The sequence below is a fragment of the Bombina bombina genome, chromosome 3, assembly GCF_027579735.1.
Source record: "Bombina bombina isolate aBomBom1 chromosome 3, aBomBom1.pri, whole genome shotgun sequence".
Taxonomy (NCBI): Eukaryota; Metazoa; Chordata; class Amphibia; order Anura; family Bombinatoridae; genus Bombina; species Bombina bombina.
In genome coordinates this window covers 665,527,829-665,545,249 of record NC_069501.1, presented here as the reverse complement: position 1 = coordinate 665,545,249, position 17,421 = coordinate 665,527,829, and positions in this window count along the sequence as shown.

The following is a 17,421-nucleotide window of genomic DNA, read 5'->3' as shown; positions in this document are numbered from 1 at the left end:
AGGATGTAGAAAAGGGCAAACAAATTACCAGTGTTGCCAGGCACTTTCTACACTGTCATGGAGGTAAAACAAGTAGTTTTAAGTTCTGGGGACTGGAAACATTACGCCCAGGAATACGTGGCAAGGATATGGAACAAGCCCTTTTGAGAAAAGAGGCGAGATGGATTTTTAACTTAAATGCTGTCATGCCTAATGGCATGAATGAGAACAATAATTTTTGGGCATTCCTCTAAAAATATTTACTGTACATTTCTATTTTTAAATTTGCACTAATACTGACTCTTAATGGTAATTCTCAGTAAAAACCGATTTCTAATGTGCACCCAGAATAATTTCTGTATAGGATACTGCTGATGCGTAAAGGATCACTGTATGAAATCATAAACACAATGATATAATGGTTACTATATTAATCCAAGTGTTTAAGCTGCTGCTTTTCTTCCTATTTACCAATAAGCTCTAATTTACTCTTAGGTACCATCTGGAAGGAGTAAGCAATGAATGTATACAACAATTTCATTTCAGCCTAATAAATACTATAAGGTGGTCTCTTTACTGACACACCGTAAGTGCAAACCGCATTATCTAAATTCTATAAATGAGCTGTATTTGACAATCGTGACGTTTTGGCATATTTTGGACATGACATTTGGTTATCGCAATAACAATACCCATGTCCGGAATATTATAAGCTCTTTCAATCATTCTGGGTGCACATAGAATCGGATTCAATATAGTGATCAAACACACAGTACTATTGTTAGCCATCCCCCAAACGTACGGTAAACCACATTAAGCTATTCCTGATTGGGCTTGTATACAGTTACCAGTTACCAATCAGCTAGCGGATAGCATGTTGTTCTGAAACGCACGTGATTCGTTGAAATATAGGCGTGAATTTAATGCGCGCTATGATTGGACGGATCTAATAGGGGTTGGGTTTATAAGGTGCTGGCGAGCGAGTCATTCGTCTTGTCAAAATTCAATTGCACATTGAGAAAGGCCGCTACTCGGCCCGAAACGCGTTTGTGCTCTTTCTTTCCACATGCTTATCTCAACATAAGTATTTTTAACGTTTACTAGTTTAGTTTACTAATGTAATAGGTAATCCACTGCAAGGGACGGGTATACACAGAGTAGAAGCCATCCCTGTCACCTGAAGCCAGCGTATCCTGTTACTGGCCAGGAATACAGGGGGGTGGTGGAACCTGTGTTTACTGTCTGGGTATATTGCAGTGTGACATTCATTGGTAATAGTGTGGAGTGTTAGTGTGGGGCAACCAAGTTGTGGTGAGAGTGTTATCAACACTCTCTTTTTTTTTTTTTAAATAGTGGTTTAATAAAATATAAGTTTTAACTTAATTATATTCTCTTACATTAGTTGAATACTTCAACATAGTTACTAATAATCACAGGAATGAGTGCTTATTAACCCCTTCTTGTCCAGTCTCCCCCTTACCCCTACTTCGAGTACACAGGCTGGTAGTGCCAGGCAGGCAACTGCTATTAGATTACAAAGAAAAAACAAAAAACAACTGATGTTCTAGCCCTGAAAAGGGCTTTATGGGGTGCTGTCCTTACAGCAGAGATCAGATGAGTCCTTCAGGACTGTAGTGGACACTGAATACACTAGCCTAGCTATCAATTTCCCTATAAAATCATCAGCAGCAGCACTATCCCTCCTCTCACTAAGAATGCAGGATCAGAATGAATCTAAAATGGCTGCTGCCCAGGAGCTGGGAGGGTCTGGGAGGGAGTGTCTGCTGCTGATTGGCTGAAATGTGTCTGCAGACTGTGAGATACAGGGTCAAAGTTTACTCAATGATGATGAATAGGGGGCGGATCGAACATCGCATATGTTCGCCCGCCGCGGCGAATGCGAACAAGCTATGATCGCCGGGAACTGTTCTCCCTCGAACTGTTCGCGACATCACTATCCAACTCTCTCCCCATCCCTCTCTTTTGCTCTGTCTGTCTATCTCCCCATCCCTCTCTTTTGCTCTGTCCTCTCTCCCCATCCCTCACTTTTGCTCGGTCTCACTCCTCATCCCTCTCTTTTGCTCGGTCTCTCTCCCCATCCCTCTCTATTTTTCTGTCTCTTTCCCAATCCCTCTCTTTTGCTCTGTCGCTCTCTCCCCCATCCCTCTCTTTTGCTCTGTCTCTCTCTCCCCCATCCCTCTCTTTTGCTCTGTCTCTCTCTCCACCATCCCTCTCTTTTGCTCTGTCTCTCTCTCCCACCCCTCTCTTTTGCTCTGTCTCTCTCTCTCCCAACCCTCTCTTTTGCTCTGTCTCTCTCTCTCCCACCACTCTCTCTCCCTCTTCTCTTTCTATCTCTCTCCCCTTCTCTTTCTATCTCTCTCCCGCTCGTGACCGCGCCCAGCCACGCCCCCGACCACGCCCTGTCACACCGCTCACGTCCGGCCACACTGTCACGTCCGCTCTGCTGGCCGCGCCCACAACCACGCCCCCCGCAACGGACGCCCCCCGCAACGGAGATCTGAGTTGATCCTAAAGGCCAGGTATGTTTGTCCTCGCGCAATCTCTACTGTGCATTACTACATCTGACAAACATTCCTGGCCTTTTATTATATAGGATATATATATTATATTTTTTCTTCACGTTTTATCAAATTATATCTTATTGAGCATTGGGTCTACCTTGCATCTCTCTAGGAAGTCTATATTCCTGTTTGTATAATTATGGTGCATTTTCTGGTGTTGTTCTACATATAGCCAGTCTTGACACAGTGCTGGGCTTAAAGTGAATGTAAATTTTGAGGAATGAGTGCCCGGTTTTTAATAATCCTATTTGTGTTTGTGTGCCAAAAGAGAAAAGTTGTCAAGACTCAATTATTCCCATCTCCTCTACAATATATTCCTTTAATACTGGCATTGACTATAAATGAAATATCAAGATGGCTACACTTTCCTGCAGAATATGTAGTTCTTCTCTGTTTTTGACTCTCATACATGCTTTGTAAATGCGTGCCCACTCGTGAAAAAAAAATGTCCCCCCATTTCATTTGTTCTGGAGCCGACCCTGCTCTGTATACTTAAAAAACATAGGATCCCCACTGTGTTCTAGCGAAATTGAAGAGATTGGTGGTGGATTCGCTACGATACTCTTCATTATGTTATTGTTCCCAATTAAAGCTGTTTAGTGAAGTTCTTTACGTTACATGTTCTAAGGGCCTAGCAGGGCACATCTCTCTAGACTCACTTCTTTTGTATTTCAGTTGTACACAGTCGATATTGTTGCAGATTATTGATTATTCACATTTTATTCTTCTTACTCAGAACCACATATTACTCAGGGGCAGGTTCCGGAGTTCTACATATATCTCACTAACCCACTTATACGCCTGAGCCCCTCACTCTTGTCCTCCCACTAATATAACACTCACCTGACTGGGCAGCCCTAGGCTGACCTTTAAACTAAAAAACAAACAAAAAAAAACACAACAAAGGGGGGAAGGGATGGCAGTACCGCACATAAAAACATAAACCACACCTGATTAAGCTGATAACAGTGAATGTTAAAGACCTCAACAACCCGGGGAAACGCTCCATAGTGTCTAGAGACTTGCAAAGGAATGAAGGGAGACATTGTGTTCCTCCAAGAAACTCACTTTATCAGAGCAAAGGAACCCAAACGGTACAATCATAAATACCCAGCTGTCTACCTGTCCTCGGGCCCACACAAACAAAATGGGGTGGGGATACTTATCCACCATAAGCTCCCGTTTAAACTATTACAACTTGAGAAAGATAGGGAAGGCAGGTACATCATAATCATAGGACACCTGTATGGCAAATTGGTTACCCTGGCTAACATCTATGCCCCAAACACAAAGCAAGATAACTTCATCAAAACTGTCACTCACAAAATCCAGGAGATATCTAGAGGGTTCCTTTTCTTAGGTGGGGACCTTAATGCACCATTAATTCCACAGTCTGACACTTCTAATGGAATATCTAGCGCCCCACACCGCACACTGAAACAAATCAACACATCCCTCAAAAGCTTTTTTTACATGACATATGGCGAACCATGCACCCCATAGCCAAGGACTTCACCTTTTATTCCAATCCCCACAAAAAAGTACTCGTGGATAGATTACTTGTTCACTGTTTCGCAGGGTATCTCATATATCACGCGCAGTTCCATTACCCCCATAACTTGGTCAGATTACGCACCTGTCTCCTATGACATAGCCTGGCCAAACTCATCAGGTGCCATCAGGTGCCCCCTTCTTGTGGAAACTTGAAGACACTCTATTAGCCAACCCTGAAATAACAACAGATATAGAGACCTCTCTGACTGAATACTTCTGTCACGCTCGATCCGCTCATCGCCGTGTCACCGCGGCTCACGGATCTCTTCTGTGTCTCACGTCACGTTGCCTAGCTACGTGACGCGGTTCTTTGTACACTCCTCCTGACGTCGGCGTCTCTCTCTCTGCCTTCAAAAGACCGGCAGGAGATCTTCTCGGGGTCCGTTTGTCTTCCAGTCTCAGAAGCTATGTGAGTACTTTATCTAATCTGATTCCTGGATATTTGACCTTGCTTGCCTGACCTAGTTATTTACCTAATCCCTCAAACTGTCTACTGGAGTTATTAATCCTTGTCTGCCTGACTATACATTTGCTTAATCAAACCTGCTGAAAGGATTATCTGTTTGTTTGCTGACCTGCTTAAAGGGACATTTGCTTTGTCAAACCTGCTAAAAGGATTACCTATCTGTTTGTTTGCTAACCTGCTTAAAGGGACATTTGCTTTGTCAAACCTGCTAAAAGGATTACCTCTCTGTTTGCTAACCTGCTTAAAGGGACATTTGCTTTGTCAAACCTGCTAAAAGGATTGCCTCTCTGTTTGTTTCCTAACCTGCTTAAAGGGACATTTGCTTTATCAAACCTGCTAAAAGGATTACTTCTCTGTTTGTTTGCTAACCTGCTTAAATGGACATTTGCTTTATCAAACCTGCTAAAAGGATTACCTCTCTGTTTGTTTGCTAACCTGCTTAAAGGGACATTTGCTTTATCAAACCTGCTAAAGGATTACTTCTCTGTTTGTTTGCTAACCTGCTTAAAGGGACATTTGCTTTATCAGACCTGCTAAAAGGATTACCTCTCTGTTTGTTTGCTAACCTGCTTAAAGGGACAAATGCTTATCCAAACCTGCTAAAAGGAATCCTCTCTGTTTGCTTTCTAACCTGCTTAAAGGGACATTTGCTTTAATCATTCCTGAGTGGGTCACGTCCTGGATATTTCTCAGTGTGCTAGCGTGTATTTTACTTTTCACGCTAGCAGTTGGGTTGAATCCTGGGCTGATCCTTTACGGCTGACAACTTCACCATTAACTCACAAGATAACCTCCCATCTACCACTGTCTGGGAGGCACATAAATGTGTTCTCCATGGAATTTTAATTAAACACAAGTCCAAATTAGTAAAACAATGCAGAGAAAAATATAACTCCATACTTCAATCTATTTACAAACTAGAAGAGAAACATAAGAGAGACACATCAGATACTACATTAGAAGCGGATCTTGCTCAAGCAAGACTTGATTTCAATACACTCCTGCATGAGGAAAATCAGCGCTCAGCATTAAAACTTAAACAAAGGTACTATGAGGGCGGGGACAAAGCAGGTTAACTGTTGGAGAGAGCACTCAAATGCCAGCAGTTGAAATCCTACATATATTCCATTAAAGGTAGCCAGGGAAAGGCTAGACAGGACAGCTACAACATAGTGAAAGTATTTCGTACCTACTATGACACCTTATACAATCTTAAAAGCAAGGTGGGGGACACCCTCACTCAGAAAATACAAAGCTACCTGACCCATACGAATTTACTCTCACTGACAAAAGAAGACTCTGACAGTTTGGATGCTCCCTTAACCCAAGAAGAAATAGCTGAGGCAATAAAAGACATCCCGAATGGGAAAAGTCCAGGACCTGACGGACTGGGAAACAAATACTATAAAACTTTTCTCCCTCAGCTGTTACCCAACCTACAAAATATATTTAATGAACTAACTGAAACAGGAACACTACCTTGCTCTATTATCAGCATATATAACAGTTCTACCCAAACCGGGAAAGGCCCCAGATAAACCTGAAAGCTATAGGCCCATTTCCCTTCTTAATAGTGATATTAAGATTCTGGCAAAAACATTAGCAACCCGAATTAACAGACACCTTCCAAAATTAGTCTCTATTGATCAGGTGGGCTTTGTCCCTGGCAGGGAGGCCAGGGACAATACTCTAAAAATCTATCACCTTATGGCCTACTCCAAAGCACAGTCAATATCCCTTGCTCTGCTGTTCACGGACGCAGAGAAGGCATGCGACAGAGTGAACTGGGCCTTCTTGCAGGGAACTATGGGAAAAATGGGATTTGGCGACAGATTTTTAAAGATGGTTTTTGCCCTGTACTCACAACCAAAAGCACAAATAAAGGTTAATGGTATCCTTTCCGACTCCTTCTATATTACTAATGGGACTAGGCAGGGTTGTCCCCTCTCACCTGCATTGTTTGCTATTGCAATAGAAGCGCTAGCTAGTAACATCAGACACAACCCCAAGATAACGGGCATTCAGATCGGACCCATAGAAAATAAATTGGCCATGTATGCTGATGACTTATTACTAACCATAACAGACATAGAGACATCTATACTGGCTGTCTTGATGGAATTCACAGATTATAAGGGAAGTATCCAACTTTTTACTCAACCTCTCGAAATTGGAACTTTTAGGCATATTGTTACCCCTGGAAACTCCCCCTTTATACTGAAAAGCAGTACGCTGAAATATCTAGGTATCCACATCTCGAGATCTAGCTCTGAGGTCTTTGAAAATAATTATATACACTTAAAGAAGGAGATAACTAGAGACCTTTCCGAATGGAAAAACAAAACTATATCTTGGCTTGGCAGGGTGGGTGTTGTTAAGATGAACATCCTGCCAAGAATACTGTACCTCCTTCAAACTGCACCCATTGCTCTTCCACATTCCTACATAGCCTCCCTACAATCTTTGATTGAGGAGTACATTTGGAATGGCATCAGACCAAGAATTAATAGGCAAACATTATATCTCCCACGTGATCAGGGGGGTCTGGGACTACCCCACATCCAAACTTATAGAAAAGCCGTTCTGCTTCAAAGAGTAGTGGAGTGGTGCTGGGCCGGTAATGATAAAACCTGGAAACAGGTGAGCGCACATGCCATTCACGTGACTAATTTGGCCACATTTTTCTGGACAGACAAAAAACAGACGCCCCAACATTTCAAAATTACCACTACTGGAGGAGCTATTGGGTGAGTGGGACAGAGTGATTTACACAAGCTTGCATCTCTCCACCAAGTATGCGCCCCTTACACCTCTATATGACAACTATGATTTACCTTTGCATATAACGAAAACCAACTCGCATACACTCCCATTAAACTGTATAGGCAACTTAATAACACAAGGGAGACTCAAAACCCCACAGGAACTGCAGGAAGATCACCCGGCCTTTGCTAACTCATGGTTCGCATGTACTCAAATGCGGCACTATATCAGTACCCACAAACACAAACACATTTTCGCCAGGGACATGACAAACTTTGAACGGTTGTGCACAGCCCCCTATACACCTAAACATGTGATCTCGATCATATACAAACTCATTCTAACTTCACCAGAGGATACTTTACCACAATATACTTCACAATGGCACAGGGAGTTAGGCTCCACATTCACAATCCTAGAGTGGAAGCAAATGTTCATACTAGGGAAAAATGTGTCAGTCTCAGCACGCACACAATAATCCCACTATAAACTGTTAAGCAGGTAGTACCTCACACCAAATAGACTAAAAAAGATATACCCAGCTACTACGGGAAGATGCTGGAGGGGATGTGAGACGGACGCCGGGACACTGATACACGTCTGGTGGGACTGCCCACTCCTAGAACACTATTGGGAGGAAATATAGGAGGATATATGCTTGATTACAGATTTAGAAGTTCCTAGAACGCCCGGCACTTTACTATTCCATTTCCCATTCAAATTCCAAACCCAGACTCAAAATTCACTACTTATGCTGCTGTTAACATGAATCTGATCCCTCTTAAATGGAAGTCCACTGTCACACCAACAATATCAGATTGGAGAGCAAGGGTGAACACAACACTACAATTAGAAAGATATCATTACTTACTAACAGGGCAATTGGAGGCATATGGGGAGATGTTGACAATGTGGTCCTCAAAATGCTCAGACATTGGTTTCATCAGGACCAACTAAGAGCTGTGCCCCAACAAGAAGGGAGAGGTGGACCTACTGGTTGAGTTGCCTCAAACTAACTTCAGCTGACAATAGACTCCACATGTGCTGTCCTATATCATTATCCCTAACCCTCCCCCTTCGTTGAGGGAAAAATCAAAGTGAGGATTTAACCGGAGCCTGCTCTGGATACCAAGATACCATTAAACATTCAAGGAACGACTGTGTACCGATTTCTCATGTAGGAAGCAAGGTTAAACCCTTGGTGGGAACTGGCTGTCACAATTTTGCATTCTCAATGGATAAGGGGGGCACGAAAGTAGCCTTTTATGTTATCTAAGAGTATACAAATTATCAGGTATATATTAATTGTATTAGTTATTTAATCTGTCAAGTGATGTATTTTACTGATTATTGTAATCGAAGGCTGTGAAATTGTTTACCTGAATATGTTATTGTAACCACTCCGTTTATGATCTGTGTTGAACCTCAATAAAAAAAAAAGATTTATAAAAAAAAAAAAGTTACTACATAATTGTTAGACTTATCCCTACCTCTGACTAGCGCTCTTATCAGTGTTATATTGTGGCGGGAATTAGTCTTGCCTTTAGATTAATGTGTTTGGCGCTTCTCCCTGGGAGTAGGATATCTCAGCTACTCACTCACTGCTGTAATTTGCCACTTAGTATATCCTTAGTTGTTTCCTTGCCCTGGATCTGCACCTTTAATAGCTAATAATTATGTGAGAATCTACACCTCCGACATCTCGCTTTTTAGAATAATGATTACGGTGCTTATCCACTATAGCGTGCTAATTGGTCATTCTAACTATAGTATACTATACAGGGTTTTTTTGTGTGCCTAGTGGATTTGCACCATTTTTCGTGGTCCTTGCCGTGGGGCTCATCTCGCCCTATAGTTAACTTGTTGTGGTGCTTTCCTTGAGTGGCACTTTGACTTGCAGTTTCTCTGTTTGTAGCAAATCGTAACTTATTATTAGACACTGTGTTATTTGTTGATATCTTATTCTCCCCACTACGGTGTGGCTACCAGCTCATTTCTTATATTAATCTAAGTTTTAATGCATTTACCTATCTCACACATTCTTTATTATTTTTAATATATATTTAATAAAAGTTAAATCTTATATTTAGCTGGGTATCCTTGCTTATTCATGCATGGGCATGTTGATAATTGATTTTTTCCTTCTTTGAGTGCTCAGTATTTGTGTCCATTTTTTCTTTACTCCCTTTTTTGTCATACACTATGTGTGTAAAGCAAATAGTATTCTGGTATTGGAAATCTCCCTGACTGCCATGGAGGCTATATTGTTCTTAAACCCTTCAGGACCGGGAATTTTAAAGAAAAGCTTTCCGAAAGTGCCAGAGAATTTTTAGCATTTTTGCTTTCATTAAAGGGACACAGAACCCAATTTTTTTATTTTGTGATTCAGATAGAGCATGCAATTTTAAGCAACTTTTTAATTTACTCCTATTATCAATTTTTATTCGTTCTCTTGCTATCTTGATTTGAAAAAAAAGGCATCTAAGCTAAGAAGCCAGCCATTTTTTTGGTTCAGAACCCTGGACAGCACTTGTTTATTGGTGGGTGAATTTATCCACTAATCAGCAAGAACAACTCAGGTTGTTCACCAAAAATGGGCCGGGATCTAAACTTACATTCTTACTTTTCAAATAAAGATACCAATAGAATGAAGAAAATGTGATAATAGGAGTAAATTAGAAAGTTGCTTAAATTGCATGCTCTATCTGAATCCTGAAAGAAAAAATTTGGCTTCAGTGTCCCTTTAAATTAAAACAGATATATAACAGAACCTTTTTTTATTATTATTTTTTATTTACCTATCAAAACTATATAATTGTTTTAAGTAGACAACCTAAGGAATTGATCTAGGCCAATTTTTGGTATATTTCATGCCACTGTTTTTTTGCCAAATGCGATCAACTTTTTCACAAATTTTAGATTTCTCACTGAAATTATTTATACATCACTTGTGCAGTCATAGCACAAATGGTTGCAAAAGCTTCTATTGGATCCCATTTGTTCAGAAATAGCAGACATTCATGGTTTTCCCATTGCTTTTTGACAATTAGAAGGCCACTAATTGCAGCTTTGCATTACTCTTCTAAGGGGTTAATCAGGTAGTTTGTAAGGTTAATTTTAGCTGTAGTGTAGAGATTACCCTACTACCTCCTGATCCCTCTCAAACAGCTCTCTTACCCTCCCCATTTCTCTAGAAGCTGCCATTTTAGGTACTGGCAGCTGTCTACCAGTACCTAGTTTATAGTAATTTTATATGTTTTTCTAATATATTTCTTTTATAAAAAACAAACAAACAATTTTCTGTATGGAACCCCCTTCCCAAACAATCGTTCCTATGGACCATTGTCATTACCCTTTTATGTAGAATAGAGAAACCTCCTTTCTCCTCCCAAATTAAATCATTTTCCTGTAGCATAGGTAACCCTTCTCCTCCATTTTCAAATAATTTTGCTGTAGAGTAGGGAACCCTCCCCTTCCTTCCCCCTCCTCTTGTGATGTACCGCCCGCTCGCCTCAATCCTTCCCTCTCACACCACAATGTAAGCAAAGTGTCACTGTCTGTATTGGTGTGATCTGCCTTGATATGATAAAGGAAGAATGATCTTCGATTTTAAAGCTCACAGCGAGACCACAGCATGAACCAGAAGGCTGTACGTAGGTACGTCAACAGGAAACACTGCACAAAGTAGGCTATGATGTAGTACCTATGTCCAAATGGCTTAAGGGGTTAATCCAACGGTCCTCTGGATTCACCTCCCTATTATCCTCAGTCTCATAAACCTGCAGTTTCTTTTCATAAGCAGTGTCTTAAAGGTTTAACCAAGACTTTTAATTTTAAGAAAGCAAAATTCAACGATTTAAGGAAATCATTAAATAATATAAATTGGGACAAAGTATTCTCTAATACAAATACAGAGGATAAATGGATAACATTTAAAACTTTGTTAAATAAATATACATATGAACAAATACCATATGATTATAAAAATAAAAATAAAAAATCCAAGCCAATGTGGCTGAATATAAATGTGTTAAGAGAAATTAGGGAAAACGTAGGGCATTTAAATTATTCAAAGAGAATAGTACAGACTCAAAATTCCATATTTATAAGGAATGTAACAAAGCATGCAAAAAAGCAATCAAATTAGCCAAAATTGAAACTGAAAAATTAATTGCAAAGGATTCTAAATCTAACCCTAAAAGGTTCTTTAAGTACATAAATAGCAAAAAATCTAAGTAAGACAATATAGGTACATTAAAATGCGGGGAGGGTAGCATGATTAACAGTGACAGGGAGAAGGCTGAGATACTAAACCAGTTTTTTTCTTCAGTATACACAAGAGAGGAACCATTGGATGATACTTTAGAACAAAATAGAACATGCCAGCCCATACCATTAATTGGTTTATGTATAGAGGATATCAGGAACAAATTGGATAATATTAAGGTAAATAAAACTCCAGGCCCAGATGGAATACACCCAATGGTGTTGAGGGAATTTAGCACTGTTATAGACAAACCTCTACTCTTAATTTTTCAAGACTCATTATCCTCAGGCATGGTACCCTAGGATTGGCATAAAGCTGATGTGGTGCCACTCTTCAAAAAGGGAAGTAGGGATGATCCAGGAAGCTATAGACCAGTTAGTCTGACATCAATAGTGGGGAAGATATTTGAAGGGATTATAAAGGATTATATTGATGAGCATATTTGTGAAAACAAGATTATGAGTTCTAATCAACATGGTTTTAGAAGAAATAGATCATGTCAAACTAATCTAATTAGATTCTATGAGGAAGTGAGTAAAAATATAGATAAAGGGGAATCAGTTGATGTGATATACTTAGATTTTGCAAAGGCGTTTGATACAGTGCCACATGAGAGATTAATGCACAAAATTAGGAGACTGGGAATAGCTGAAAATGTTAGTTTGTGGATAAATAACTGGATAAAAGATAGGGAGCAACGAGTAGTAGTAAATGGATCATACTCAGATTGGACAAAGGTAATCAGTGGAGTACCCAGGGATCAGTGCTAGGCCCTATTCTTTTTAATATTTTTATAAATGACTTGGAGCTAGGATTAAATAGCGACATCTCTATTTTTGCAGGTGATACTAAGTTAAGTAAGGTTATTAGGTCAGAGCAGGATGAACTTTCGTTACAAAGGGACTTGCAAAAATTAGAAGTATGGGCAGGAGGTAAATGGAAAATGAGATTTAATACGGGAAAATGCAAGGTTCTACATTTTGGAAGTAAAAATAAGCAGGCAACATATTATTTAAATGGGACAAGACTTAGCCAAACACAGGAGGAAAGGGATTTGGGGGTAGTAATAGATAACAAGCTAAAGATGGGTGCACAATGCAGGGCAGCAGCTTCAAAGGCTAATAAGATACTAGCATGTATTAAAAGAGGCATTGACTCAAGGGAGGAAAGCATAATTCTGTCACTATATAAAGCTATGGTAAGACCTCACCTTGAGTATGGAGTGCAGTTCTGGGGACCAATCACAAAAAAAGATATTGCAGAACTAGAAAAAGTCCAGAGAAGGGCCACCAAGCTAATAAGGGGATTGGAGAATTTAACCTATGAGGAGAGGCTAGCCAAACTGGGTCTGTTTTCTTTAGAAAAAAGGCGCTTAAGAGGTGACATGATTACTTTATATAAATATATTCAAGGCCCATATACAGAGATGGCAGAAGCTCTGTTTATTCCAAGAAAATGTTTGTGACCAGAGGTCACAATATAAGGTTGGAGGAAAGGAGATTTAATCTACTGCAACGGAAACATTTTTTCACTGTAAGAGCAATGAAAGTGTGGAACTCATTACCAAAGGAGGTAATGAATGCCAATACCCTAGATACATTTAAAAATTATTTGAATACATTTCTGTCTATAAACAAAATTCATGGATATGATTGCTAGTTTTAAATGGGTCACCTTTTAGTGGGATTATTTAAGCTTAACTGGAGCTTTTTGTATATATTTTAGATTTGTATAGGTTGAACTCGACGGACTTTGGTCTTTATTCAACCTCATCTACTATGTTACTATTCTTTGAGTGAAGTAGTATTTCCGCTCTGGAGCTTATATCATCCAAGATGCATTCTAGTCCTGCAGTCTGTTCCCTACAGCTTCTGAGTCTCTGATGTGCTGCCATTATCCCAGTTTATATACTGAGCTACTGCTATGTGCTTCCTGTTTACCAATCCCCAATACTTCATAAAACTTGTAGTACTGATCCCTTACCGTTCTGACATGTTCCTGGTTTTGTAAGGTATATACCTTTTTTCAGCATTGCTATACCTTTCTGAATGAATTCTTGTTTTTGTGCTTTGAGCTGGTTTACAGCTTGCCTGAGCATGGATGCATCTAGTGCATGCCCATAGATTCCCTTCAAAGCCAGTTTGGGAAAGGACTCTCCCATAAGGCCTAATAAGGAAGTTCCCGACAGTCAAAACAAGAGAGCAGGAGGATATTCTTCAGGTTCCAGTCTGGAAGAGAAACGCCTGGTACTCAGATTTGATCCTTATGGCAGCAAAGGATTATTGGCTTCTTCACAGACTACTAACGTTCTTTATAAAGGTTTGCTTTATTACCAATATCTGAAAGTGACTGTACTAATGACAGGTATAATGAGACCTTGAGTCTCATATGTCATATAACATGCAGTTCATCTGTTGCCTTGGGCGGAGACTTATATATATATATATATATATATATATATATATATATATATATATATATATATATATATTTGTTTTCCACTAGTCCGAGGTGAGTAAGAAATGCGACTTTTCCCTATTTTTTTTTTTTTTATATATATTTTTATTGAGGTTTGAAAAATAAAGCATACAGACGAGCCTTGGCATTTGTAAAAAAGAAATACATAGAAACAAAAATGTAGCATTATGTATAAAGGCACATATCATCTGCTCAATTGACATCTTCTTTAAGACTTATAGAAATAACACCTCAATTTAAAGGGTAAGGGGGGTATAGCAATAACATACTAGTCATAGACACGCGTAAACAGGATTAGGGAGTTCGTATGGGATCTGTGACCCTAAGCTTAACCAGTAAGCTATATTAGTAGGGGGGGGGGGAACTATTATATAGAGATCCAAGCTAGGTTATGACGAAATGATGCCGAGTGTAATCATTTAGCTAGATACAATACTAGACCCCATCTTGGTAAGATATGGGCTATAAATTATATCATCCCCTATCATATACTAAGTAATATTAAACATCTAGAGCTATTAACCCATAACTTGCAGCTAGCACGAATCTTAAACGTCAGGCTTATATATTCCACTGGGAAGATCACTATTAATATAGCAACTAAGGTCACATGTATCATTGAGTATAATATAACACTGACCAGGGGCATGGGCCCTATGCCCCTAGGTCAAGAGTAAGACGAGCAGCTCCCCAGTATAGAGTATAAAAATATAAGTTGGATAAGGAGGAGAAGGGGCTGACACATATATATATATATATATATATATATAAAATGGAGCAGTGCAACTTGGGTCCAAAAAACAAACAAACAAAAAAAAAACCCCTCTAGTAATATACACTAAACTAGACATGGATCTAAGCCATAATAATCTGCCAAAAAAGCTATATATGGAAGGTACTAGATGAAAAATTTCACAATCAACCCTTAGGCGGTATGTAATACAGATACATATATACATTGTGAGCTTTATAAACTTCCTTGATATGTCCTGCTCATTACCCCAGCACTAAGTCACAAAACCAGTAAACCCATTATTATCAAGCACAAGCTAGCACACCTCTAACAGGAAGCAAAATATACATATATGTAGATACTACTATGTCTGATCATATATATTATATTGAAGCAATTAGTACAGTAACAATTTTAACTATATGAACAATATCCAGATTACAGGAATCCTAATTAAATAAGGTAGTACATCCCATAAAACAGTCCAATGTTCATAAAAAAAACCCCTGCTGGGACAAATCAGATTGAAACAGCTAACGTCTTATCAAAAGTCTATAAAAAAATAGCTAACAGCAACTTTAATAATATCTCAGAAGGCTCTAGAGAAGAAAAAGAGAAATATTTTCACATCAATTAGATACGTAGAATAAAGAAAAAATACCAACGTTCACATAGCAAGTCACTCTCATGGTAGTTTCACAACGTGACTTCCAGAATATGTCCAAGAGGACCTGCACAGCCTGTGTGCCTTAGCCCACTCCGGATCTCTGGAGGCAAGAAGAGATATAGCCGTGACAGCCTGGTAAGGTCTCAGGGTTATCTCCCAGTTCCACTTGAGATATCCATTGTCCTGGCTCTGGGTAGTAGGAATTCCGTCCTTTAATATCAATAGGCAATGCTCCCGATCTATCTAGTTGGACCCAGCAGTCATCTTTCTTCCTCAACTGCTGTCTGCGATGGAGAGGGACTCCGCTCACCGGGCCCTCACAATCAATCTGCGTCACGGGTGGTATACATGCGTGCCATTTCAATTGTGCCATTGTTTCAGATCTCACAGGACCACATGAAAAGCCATGCCCCGGCACAAAAATGCTCATCCACTGGTCTCCTCTATCTCCTTCAGCGAGGTCAGTTGTAAACCTTCTGGTGTTCACAGGTGACGTGGGGAGAGGATCACCGCCAAGCATGGCCGGGAGTCCCATGTGATAATTCCTCTCAATGAGCGATGTAGTGACCTCCGGTTTATTAACCTGTTGCGGTAATGGTGCTATCGCCTCCTGTCTCACAGCACATCTAGCCTCCACTGATTTATTTGTATGTGGAGTTTTGTATAGTAATCGCTGAAGTTGAAGCAGCATATCCTTCCTGAATTCAGCCAGAGCAGTCTGGAACTCCACGTGGAGATGATCCATGTTGTCGTTCCGTATGGCGTTGTTCTTGGGCACCCTGGCCAATTTTACAACCTTAGAGTTCTTTCTGTGTGCCCTACAACAATCGTATAGTTGTCTAAGGGTTTGTAAATATTATAATATTCATTCACAGCTTACATGTGCTAGTTATCTCCAGAAATATAAACTTTGGATAGCAAGCTCTCTATGTACACATTTGATCGCTTCAGCGGCTGACTCCACCCCCCCCCCCCTTTTCCCCTTTTCTCTACCTATTGAGTGTACTAGTAACTTTTTTCTCCAGGCTAGTAACATTTAAAGCAATATGAAACCCAAAAAAATTATTTCATGATTCATATAGAGCATCCAATTTAAAACAACTTTCTTATTTACTTCTCCTATCAGATTGTCTTTGTTTTTCCTTTTGCATCTTTTGTTGAAAAAGCAAGGACTTATATGGCAGCAGTTTTGCAAGAATGGGATTAATTTGCAAGAGCACTAGATGGCAGCACTTTTTCCAGCCATACAGTTTTTCACAAACCTAACTTGGTATCTCTTCAACAACAGAATACCATGGGTACTAAGCAAATTTGATAACAGAAGTAAATTAGAAACTTTTTTTTTAAATGGTATGCCCTTCTCTGAATCACAAAGGTAAATTTTGGGTTTCATATACCTTTAACTCCTGACTACTAAACTACAGTAATATTTCCCACCACTGTTTTTATATGTGTATATATATTCATTTTCAATAACTGTCACTATCATTCTCTTACAATTAAGACTTTACTATCATTAAAAACTGGACATAGACTAAAGGAGTTATAGCATGGACATAGGTTTTTCTGAAGATTCAGTCAACTTTAAAGTACCACAAAATAAATACAGGTTTTATTTTTAAGGGGACAGTAGTATCAGAAACATGACAGATACTTGTTACAACCGTTTATAAACATTCATGACAATTTGTAAAACTAGTCCATGTACTGATAACACTTATAAAGGCCACAGGACAAAAATTCCAAAATATAGTTCCCCATTTCCTTATTCAAAACACTAACAAAAAATTCAGAGCAGCGGAAGCCTATCCAGAATTCTATTCAACTTTCATAGACGCTGAATGTTATACGAACAAGAAAATAACGTATGGTGTTAAAAATGGCGTTTTTCCTAATGACAAGGAAGTTGGTTTCTTATTCAAGCTGTTTCTT